Below are 11,155 nucleotides of genomic sequence, written 5' to 3' on the forward strand. Positions count from 1 at the left end.
AATGGAATGTGAATCAGAAACTAGTAAATATGTTTCCACATTCCCAGAACTGCGCTAGAACTATTATTTTATTGAACCTGAACCTGAACTAAATTGAAACAAAGCTTCTTGATATTTTCATTGTAAATGAGTTAGAATTGCTTACTGGCTTGAACCAGAGCAAAACTGCTTCACTGCTGAACTCAAAGTGGAACTAATCTGAAAAACGTACTGGTTTATTCTTAGTTACTTAGTAAGGTACTTGGACATTCTATGAATATGAAATTGCCATTTCGTTGACAGTAGCTCTGAATGTATTAACTCATAAGTGAGTTCTTTTCCTCTTTCTTCTAGTGAGATCACAGGATTGCTTATAAGATCCTTTGACCTAAGTGGGATTATTCTAGGGCTTGCCAAAATATTGGGGATAGTTTTATCTCTCTCTCTCAATTATTAATTAATTAATTAATTAATTAATTCCATGATTCCTTGCCTTATTGTCAAAAGCCCATTTTAGAATAAGATGAAAGTTAATTAGGGGCACCTGGCTGGCTCAGTCAGTAGAGCCTGCAACTCTTGATATTGGGGTTGTGAATTGGAGCCCCACATTGGGTGTAGAGGTTACTTAAAATTAAAAAAAATTTTTTCATTAAAAAAAATTAAAAAAAAAATTTTTTTTAAAGATGAAATTTAATTAGGAAATCAGGAGATGGGAGTAAGGGCTATATGGGGGGAAGGGTAGGAAAGCAAGGAAAAATAGGAAAAATAAAATGAAGTTAGGAAAAACTTTACATATGTGTCCAAAGATCTTACTTGTTTTGCTAAATGATAGTATAAACTTTAGTAAAATTAAAATAGAGTATTTGGGAACATTGACAATAATATACAGTTAAATTGGATCTGATAGAAGAAAGTTGGATGAATTATGAGGGGAAAATCTTTGCATTTAAATTTTACCAGTTTTCTTTTTCCTTCCTGATTTGTGCAGAATTTACATTGATTTACCATTCAAAAACACCATTTCCCCCTCTTCAGTTATTTGAATGTGCTTGCAAGGCAAACTAAAATCCAATGGATAATTTCAGAGTTTTTGTGCTTTAATTTGGCTATATGGATCAGTCTATAGAAAATATTTCTTAAAAGTGTTTTTCTTCTAAAAATAATATGTATGGCTCCAAATAGTCTTACTTTATGATGAAATGCCACACCGTCTCACCTGTTTTCACAATCTGGCGATAACCCCTTTAATTTCCCCATGATTTTATTAGAATTTAGAAAAGGTTAATTAGTTTTCCACTGATCTTAGTGGAAGAAGATTTTAAAAAAATATAATATTACAAAACGTCCTAGTAGGGTATGAAGGTAACACCACAAGGGGGTACTATAATTTTATCAAATTTGTCCTGGTAACTTGGCTCAGAAGGTGAAATGATTAGAGCCCGCAGAGTTAATTTTAATATGCTAATACATCACAGCAAGTTGGGAACTTAAATAAAATTATACAATTAATATACTTTTATGGGATGTAGAAAGACTTAGTAAGGTCATTTGTAGATTATATTAGAGCTACATTTAGACTTGCTGGGTTTAAAATTCAGCATTCTTAAAAGAAAGCAGCAGATGTCTGACGTATGCATTTTAGTGACCTTTGAATGAAGAAGTGAATGTCGAATTGTGTGGATCTAGATCTGGGTTCTTAAAATAAATTAACTCCCTGGTCTCCCTTCTAAATACAGCTAGGATCAAGCGTTTAGATATTAATTTCCTTAGTGTTGCAACACAGAAAATGTTGCAGTATGTTAATCCTGGAAGGGATTTTTTTTTAAAGAATATTTAATCACAGAAGACTTTAGTTTCTTAATGCGCCCCTGAAAGTGATTCTGCAGTTTTGCTTGGTCATAAATTTGAGTGCCTTGTAGTCCATCTTGGTTGGATAATTCTTCTCTTTTAAACTGAAAACTTTGAAGGTGGTTATGTGGCCAAAGTAATTTTTGTTTTTAATGTAACATCCTGGTACTCTTTGTGTTTATACACTAATTTTAGCAGGTGTTGTTCATTTGCTGAGCTAGGTGGATCAGGGTATTTGGAATAAGGTAGTGATTCATCTTTGTGGAAGAATAATTACGTGTTTATAGACTACAAATAGAACTGCTGGGTATTCTATCTTTTGTCACATACTTACCCAGTGGCTCTTTGGACAAATATTTAGTATCATGCTAAGATTAAATGAGATAACGTGTATAAATTTCATACCATAGTAGCTGGGGCAACGAGGAGGCGATCCATAGCCTTAGGGCTGCTGGAGGCCTCGGCTCTGCCGTGCAGCATTCAATCTCCCCGCAAAATGCCAGATTAGAAAAACGCCTCTGTCTCCAATTCTCAGATAGGCACACGTTAGAATTTTGTGGCCACAAAACATAGTCATTTTTGTTGACCTTCTTCTTTTCAATAATACAAGCAATCTAAATTTTAAGAATTGTGCCATATTCCCCCACAGGACTAAATGCAGCTATTTTTATTTTGTACTTTTTTTTTTTTTAAACGGCAACCCATAAACCTTTTGAGGGCTCTTAAATTATCCTAGCCTATAAAAGCTTTCTCATGACTGTCCAAGGACATAATTTGGTAAAGGATTTTTTTTTTCTTTTTCCCTTCTTGTTGCCAACAAGGCACAGCTATTTACCTGAAAGCCCTGACTTGCCTCCACCCGTAGAATGATTTTGATCTTGAGTGGCAACAGCTGTTTCTTAAGATGTTTTTATAGGTATCACATTCTCTTCTTGGCTGTTAAGTCCTCATGCTTGTTTCTCAAATTCTTTGTGTAAATTCAGTCTCTTGTAGTTCATACTGTCTCACTGGTTTCTCTCTGTTCTCTGCTCTCAGTGCTGGATGTCCTGATGCCAATATGTGGCATTTCACATCTAACCTCTACTTGTCTGTCTTTCCCTCTGTTCTGTCTGGTACTGGTCATAGTTGGCTGGAAGTGTTCCTACACTTTGGGCCACTAAGAATCAGTCTCTCTCTCTTTTTTTTCTGGACTTTGATGTCTTAGGCTTAATATAAATATATCTTTATGGCTAATAAAAAATAGATAACAAAACAACATGTACAAGATCAACCCATTTCTACAAAAAAAAAAAAAAATGCCTGTTACTGTCATCAGTACTGGCAGTAAAGAGTGAATCTTAGGAGGAAATTAGCTATTGAGAAATAAATTCCTGCTTCTGATGGAAGAAGGAATAGAAGATAGGGTCCCCTTTGGGGAGCAACCTTTTACTTATGATGGCAGAATTATAAACATTGATGATAGACTAAACCATAAGTACCATCATGGCAGGAATTGGCTGTATTTTGCTCGCTATTGCTTCCCCAGAGCCTAGCACAACACCTGTCACATGATAGGCCCTGAAGAAATACTTGCTGACTGAATGAAATGAAGAAATGAGCCCTGAGCACACAGTAGGAATATTGCATGATACATCCAGCCTGTTCAGATGACTCAGCACTTTGGCTTTACTGGAATAAACACCTTTGACAATGACCTGCAACATGATGTAGTGGCCCCAGAGGATCACTAACATGCCATCTGCTATAAGCAATATCTTTTGCCAGATAGAGTATTCATATAGGCATCCAGCATCGCTATTTCTAAACAAAAAGTCTTCTTTTCTGGAAGGGCCTGATGTTATTTGATCAGTCCTGAAGATGGATGGAGGGTTCTGGGATAAATGATTTCACTTTGCCTTACTCCAGCTTACTCAGGGAGTTACTGCGTAGACCCAAAACCTCTTTGCTTCCCCCGCATAGTGATTCCCCATTGCCATCTTGACATGATCCCAAAGGCTTAGCCTGGAATCCATGTTTGTTTGTTTGTTTGTTTGTTTTGTGATCTGGACTATACCTACTTTTTTTTTCCTTTAAATTCTAGAATTTTTAATAATTTATGGCTTAATACTCTCTTTTTTATTGAGGTACAGTTGATACACAATGTTACATTACATTCAGGTGTACAACATATCAATTTGACCTGGACTGTACCTACTTGTTTAGGTTCACTTACTATAAATTCTCCTCTTGTACCCTAGACCCCAGCCACATGCCCTGGAACTCATCAGCTCTTTCATCCCTATACCTTTACTTGGGCTGTTCCTTGAACTTGAAATGTCCATTCCATGCCTGTATACTTGGCTGTGGTAATGAGGTCTTGATGGTGAAGCCATCTTTTCCTGGTGCCTGCTTTATATTATGTTTATGGCCTCTATTGGTCAGGGGCAGTCTGGCTGCCTCTTTCTGTTTCAAAGCCAATGCCTTGTTATGGGCTATTCATAATATTTCTTGTTTTTTTGTCTTTCTACATTAAAAAAATCACTGATTTTCATAATTCACTTAAGAAGTAATATTCCCAGGGGCACCTTGGTGGCTCAGTCGGTTGAGTGACTGACTTCAGCTCAGGTCATTATCTCATGGTTTGTGAGTTCGAACCCCACATCGGGCTCTGTGCTGACAACTCAGAGCCTGGAGCCTGCTTTAGATTCTGTGTCTCCCTCTCTCTCTGCCCCTCCCCTACTCATGCTCTGTCTCTGTCTCAGAAATAAACATTAAAAAAAAAGGAGTAATATTCCCAAATAAACTGTAATTACATAATATCAAAAGTCCTAATCATACAGTAAAAATGGCAGAGATAATTTCTACCAAATTAGAGGCTGTTCTCTCATGTTCATTGTTAAGGGATAGCCTATTTTATTTTATTCCTGAAGGTAAAGAGATGAGACTAATGTGGGCTTTTATATTTGATGGAGAAAATGGAAAGAAGGGGGCATCGTTGAAAGAGAGAGGTGATTACTTAAAAACAAGGCAGTATACTCACTGGATAAGTTTTTTGTTCTATCAAAACTTTTCTTTGCGCTTCCTCTGGGAATAGGTATACAAATATCTGTTTGAATTCCTGTGGAGTCATGATAAGTATCACGGGGTTATTCTTAATTATCTGTGTGAAGAATATAGTAATGCATTTCTGAAGCAGAAAAGACATAGGAATAAAAAAATACTTCAAATAATTCTCAATTTCTATTTAGCAAGATCTGATATGAGCAGGAATAATTAGAGTGATAAAGTCTAACCGGCACTAGTAAATTTGACTAAAAGCCAAGAGCAGCACAGCCAGGACATTTATGTTCATGTTTAAATTACTCAAGTGCTTAATTGTTTAATTTCAGTTTCAATTACCAAATGCCCTTACTTTTAAAATTAGTCCTTTGAGTATTAGCTGCATGATGTTGTTATTAAAGTTGAAAATCTGCTATTATGGTTTAGAGGATTATTATGAAGTTGTTGGCATATGTCTTGTTTAATAAATAAGTTTAATTGTGCATGTAATCTGGTAATGTAATAATGATGAATTACATTTTACAGAAATGTAGAATGACTATTTTCTTCTTAGGGTAAAACAAAATTACTTTTTAGGATTTATTTTCCAGAGGAAATATTTTACTATAAAAAATACCTAAGATACCTCTTGCACAGTGTAATTTCCCATAAAGGGTGAGTGAGACTTAATGGAGATTTAATACTAATGGCCCCCCCTCCCATATAAAAGAGGTTAAGTGTAGGGAAAGGGGGTCCAACTAACAGGGGAATGATGTTTATACCTTTAATGAGTTCTTGGTTCATCTTACCCCTAGAATGTCAAGAAAATGACAAAGTAGCCCATATAGTAAATTAGTGTATTTTTATTTCATGAGGCACCTTCCCGTTTAGATATGAACTTGAAGCTGCTATTAATGATAATGAGCTTCACTAGTCAAGAAAATCCCTTGAGCTCATCCTGAATTACAGTACCTTGGGCAAAACCATTGGATTGGCATCATATTGTTCATGCTTTCATCAGTTCTAGTTGTCTCTGTTGAATTCTAGGGAGGAAAAACAAATTGTTTTAGACCCGTATCTCGGAATAAGAAATTTAAAATTTTAGAATTTTTGAATTCAAGCATATACTCTTTTCTAGATGATATTGGGCTCTCAGTTGATTCTTAGATGAAGTCTTTGCATCAAGAAGGGTTGCTTAGGAGCGCCTGGGTGGCTCAGTTAAGTGTCTGACTTCGGCTCAGGTCATGGTCTCACGATTTGTGAGTTTGAGCCCTGCATCAGGCTCTGTGCTGATAGCTCAGAGCCTGGACCCTGCTTTGGATTCTGTGTCTCCCTCTATCTCTGCTCCTCCCCTGCTTGCACTCTGTCTCTGTCTCTCTCTCTCAAAAATAAATAAATTAAAAAAAAAAAAAGAGAAGAGTTGCTTAATTGACGTCTGCCTTCCTGTGATCGGTGAAGAAATGGAGGGACAAAATGTTTCTTCATCTTTTGTATAAGATCACATAATTAATGGCAGAGAATGGACTAAAATCCAGCTCCAATAATTAAAAACTCAACTGATAGATTACCTAATTTGTTTCTACATATTGAGAGGAGATTGAATGTTTTCAGAAAATAAGGTTATGATGGGTCTGTAGAATACTAAGCAACTAAAAAATAAGATAATTATTATCTTCAGAAAAACAAGTTGTACTAGAAAAGAAATTACACCATGAGATTCAGCTGTAAACAGTATTTATGTGATCATGCTACTTTAAACACTGATTACTGATTTAACACAAAAAGTGACAGAGCTGTTGGCAAGATGGGGTAAGTGGAGTCGTGTAGGGGGTGGGGGGTGGGGGTAGCGGTTTGTAGTCTGTTGGCAAGGGGTCTGATTTAGGTGGGCCAATGTTTGTAAAACAGGTCTGTAATGAACAGTGGAAAAAGAGATTACATTCTTGAGGAAGCTCAAGAAAAACTGCTCATAACCAGCTGTGGCAGCACTGTTGCCACCCCCACCCATATTCTATCAGCCCACCTGGATTTGCCACAGCTGCAGTCAGTCCTGCACACGTGGAGCTTCTCACCTTAATATCTGCCATCCAAGGGCTTGCTCTGGCTTTGCTGGTGTTGGGCTGGGCACAGGTGCAGGTTGTAAGAGTGGAGTTGGTTCTGTGCTCACTCATCAGCCAATGAGGGACGGATATTGGTAGATAAATACCCCACTTCCTCGTGTCCGGGTATGTAGGTTTTGAGGTATCTGCTCAGGAGCTGTTTAGATGGTTCTGTCAGGACAGTTCTCCGGGTGTTTATCAGGTAACCTGGTCATTGTTACGTCATTACATGCCTCCTTTTCTTTTCCCTAGTTCCTCACTGGTGCTTTCTGGGCCACTTCTCTTATAGACTATCTGCAACTTTATGTCAGGGTCTGCTTTGGGGGGAACCCTAACATGCTATCACGTGGATACAATTTTTTTTTAACTGTATGGTGGAATCTGTCTCCATAGGTTTTTAAGCCTAATAGTCTTCCATGTGAGTTTTCCTTGTTTAAAGTTTATTTATCTATTTATTTTTGAGAGAGAGAGAGAAGGAGCAAGAGAGAGAGCGTGCATACAGTGAACATGTGCAGGGGAGGGGTAGAGAGAGAGGGAGACAGAGAATCCCAAGCAGGCTCTGTGCTATTAGTACAGACCCCAGTGAGGGGCTGGAACCCATGAACTATGAGATCATGACCTGAACTGAAACCAAGAGTCCGCCACTTAACCACTTGAGTCACTTAGGCACCCCAGAGTTTTCTTTGTTTAAATACAGAAACAACTTCTCTTTGAACTTAGCTTTAAAGAAAAAAAAGGTTAACCTTTTGATAACAATTTTTTATTGATGTGTGGAGTGTGGTGTTTTTACACTTGATCTTAGCCAAAAGGCCGAGAAGCCATGAAGTGTGGTGTTTTTGTGGTCTTTTCTCATATAAAAAATAAAAGAAAACAAACCCAAAACACTTCATATCAGGCAGCTGGCTGGCTCAGTTAGAAAAACCTGCAACTTTTGGGGTTATGAGTTCGAGCCCTACACTGGGTGTGGAGATTACTTAAATTTAAGTCTCAAAAAAAAATTAGACGAAAAGTGCTGGTAAGTCTACCCTTTGTTTTGTCAGTTTTCTCTGATACTTTAATTCAATTTTTGTTTTTAAAATGTTTTAGAAGTTTCTCAAACTTTTCTATTAATTGATGTAGAAAGGAATATATTTTTCTAGAAATTTTCTAAGATGTAGAGTGGTAACATAAGGTGATAACACAGTGATTATTGCCTAAAAAAGGTGAGAACATGAGTAAGAATAGAGTTAATTCAAGTCTCTGTGAGATAGGAAAGAGGCTACATTACTGGTAAGGATTGCATCTGCTGTGTTTTTCTTCTGTTTAATCTTGTATGCATATTTTGAAATGCAGAACTGTTAGGATTTGCATGTTTTGTGTCCTGTGCATGTGTCTGCCTAACCGTTGCAAATTCAAAGTTTTCAGGCATTGAGAGTTGAAATAATTGAGACTGAGTACATATGCAAATAATTTGAATTTTGTAAGACAATCAGTGGTGATTTGAGATTTCCTTGGTGATAACTGGAAGTTTTGACCAGGAAGGAGGGGCAGAATAGCCAAGTGGGAGATCGTGACCTTTGAATTCAAGTCTCCATTCCATCCTGTTCCTAACTGTAAACACCTGGGCAAGTGCTACTTTTCTGATCTGGAAAACCTTTGTGAGTTAGTTACACGGATGAAATGAGATAATAGAGTGACTTATCCCAGAGCTCTGTGAATGCTACTTATTGTGAGGCAGAGATCTTAATGTGAGCAGGATGGTTATCTCCCATTTCTCTTTATGTATAAGTAACTCTAATTTCTGAAAAAATGGGATTTTGAGTTTCTACCTTGGAATGGAAGCTTTTAAAACTTGTTCATTTAGTGCACTAACATACTAATGTTGTTTGTACAGCTAATATTGTTCTAGTTTAGGACTAGATGTTGCAAGAGGAGAAATGAAGTGTGGATTTTTCCCTCAAATTGTAATTTCAGCTCTGACATGATTTCCAAAAATACTTTGGCTGTTAAGTTGGTATTCCAAGTAACTGTAACTTGTGTTTAATCTATCCCATTCTTTTGGCAAATTCGCTGTTGGCCCAGCTCCAGGATAAGTATTGTGTTTTGGGGTTCTCCTTGGTATTATACTTGACCTCCCAAATTCTTGAAAGTGACTGTCAAATCATAACTTAGGCTCCAGTTTTTTTTTTTTTGAGGTAGTGGCATATTTGTGGAAACTGTTTAGTTACTAACAGTAACGAAGGTATTAAAAATTGATCCCTTTGTAATTAATCCTTCCATGAAGCATATTGATTGATGGCCACCACCTGATGAGTGTTTCCAGCTGGTAAGTTTGATTCATAGGCACTGTAACCCAAAGACCTGCCTAAACCCAAAACTGTCAAGTTAGATCTTTAACATTGAAAATATAAAAACTTGGGAAGTGTCCAGTTCTTTTGTGATGGGCAAGTGTCTTAACGTTCTTGCTGTACTTGGGGCAAACTGGAAATCCTAGTCAGTGTATTTTTAGGTGCAGCTCATGGAAGAAAAAAGTGGTCTCCAGTTGGTAGACTTAAATTTAAGTAAAGTCTTACTAGAATTTTCCAGCAAATAGATGGCTTGGATGGTGGGGAAAAAATGATGATGTCCACATACTAGGCAGTAGCAGGGAGAAAATACCAATTGTGGAACCTGTTGATAAGTAATCCACAGGTGAGTGAATCATTTATAAAATAGTTTGTGAATGAGGGGTGCTCAGTCAGCTGAGCATCTGACTCCTGATTCATTGACACCCTGTGGATGAGTATTTTACAATATTGGTAAACTGTTGGACAGTGAAAGGTCTTGCTTATAAAAACAATGATCTGAGAGAAGAGTGTGTGTCCTCAAAATAAAAAGAAACAACAGCAGTGGCCAGCACTGGGAGCTTAAAAATTGTCACTTGAGGTAAATGACTAACAAACCCTAGAACGCTTAAAAGTATGAATCGTTTTTGCTGTGTACTACAGTTCACAAAATAAGATGTGGATTAACACTGGAAAGAAACTGTTTATGAAGTTGTTTCCTAAAGAAAACCATGTCTGGAAGAAAACTAGCCATCACTCATTTACATTCCAGTTTTTAGCATATACCATAAGATCATTAGTGAATGATGGTATTCCTGAAATGTGTATAGAATACAAGTGAATATTTTTGAATTTTATTTTGGAAACAATTGAAAATTAAAATGAAAGTAAGACAAAATTAATAGTCAACATAAATGAATTTATCTAATAAATAGTTGAGCTTAGATTACATCTTTGGAGAAAACTGGACTGGTGATTTTTTTTTTCCTTTGGTAAGAAGATTGTATACAAGATTAAACATGACAATTAGTTGGAAAATGGTGATTGCAGAAATCCTACATGCCAAAACAAAAGATGGAGCTGAATATGAAGGGAAAGATAAAAATGAAGCCAGAGGCAAAAGCTATTGACGTTGTGGCCAAAAAAAAATGTCTCTTTGCAAGTAAACTGGATCACAGCCTGAGTTGTCAGCAGTCAGTAATACGGTGTCAAGATGATGGAGGAACTACACTGAACAACAGTATTCTGTTAAATTTCATTAGATGAGTATTTACATTTTAAGGTGAAATAAAATGTTAAACGCATTTATTAAATTGTGCATTGACCATAGAATTTTTTTGTTAGAAAAAATTGCTTTGTGGTGAGGGGCAGAGGGAGGAGGGTGAGAGTGAATGAAAATCTTAAGCAGCCTCCATGCTCAGCACAGAGACCGACGTGGGGCTCCATCCTACAAACTGCGAGATCATGACCTGAGCCAAAACCAAGTCAGATGCTCAGTCGACGGAGCCACCCGGGTGCCCCCATATAAATTTTTTTTTTTTTTGAAGTTAACCTGTCAACTCTGAATAAAATAGGACTTCTGCTGGATTGTTAAATATCTCCTCTAAATTTCAATTACCATTCCTAGTTAGATTCCTAAATTGTATTTGGTCATCTGGATTGAAGCTAAAGCAGACAATAAAGTATAATCTTAATGTTAGGGAACAGTTGAGAAGCGTCCAGAGTCTGGACACCCCATACCACCCCCCTGCCCCGCCCACATCTTCCAAATGACACGGTCATGTCTTCATAGTCCTAAAGCAGATCTGGAAACTCTGACTTCTGCACTGGCACCACACTAACTACACTTGAACCTTCTTGAGCTGCAGCTTTGCTGTGTTACCGACAGGTGAAGTCAGGAATGGTGGCAAT

General features: G+C 37.1%; 1 long non-coding RNA gene across 1 annotated transcript in view; it reads left to right on the top strand.

The window, feature by feature from the left end:
• The window catches only part of LOC122234143, a 46,256-nt gene extending 35,694 nt beyond the window's left edge, over positions 1–10,562 (top strand). Inside the window, exon 4 of the long non-coding RNA XR_006211900.1 lies at positions 10,245–10,562. This is a non-coding gene — a long non-coding RNA (uncharacterized LOC122234143). The remainder of the gene's footprint in view (positions 1–10,244) is intronic.
• The last annotated feature ends 593 nt before the right edge of the window (positions 10,563–11,155 follow it).

The sequence above is a fragment of the Panthera tigris genome, chromosome E2 (assembly GCF_018350195.1).
Source record: "Panthera tigris isolate Pti1 chromosome E2, P.tigris_Pti1_mat1.1, whole genome shotgun sequence".
NCBI lineage: Eukaryota > Metazoa > Chordata > Mammalia > Carnivora > Felidae > Panthera > Panthera tigris.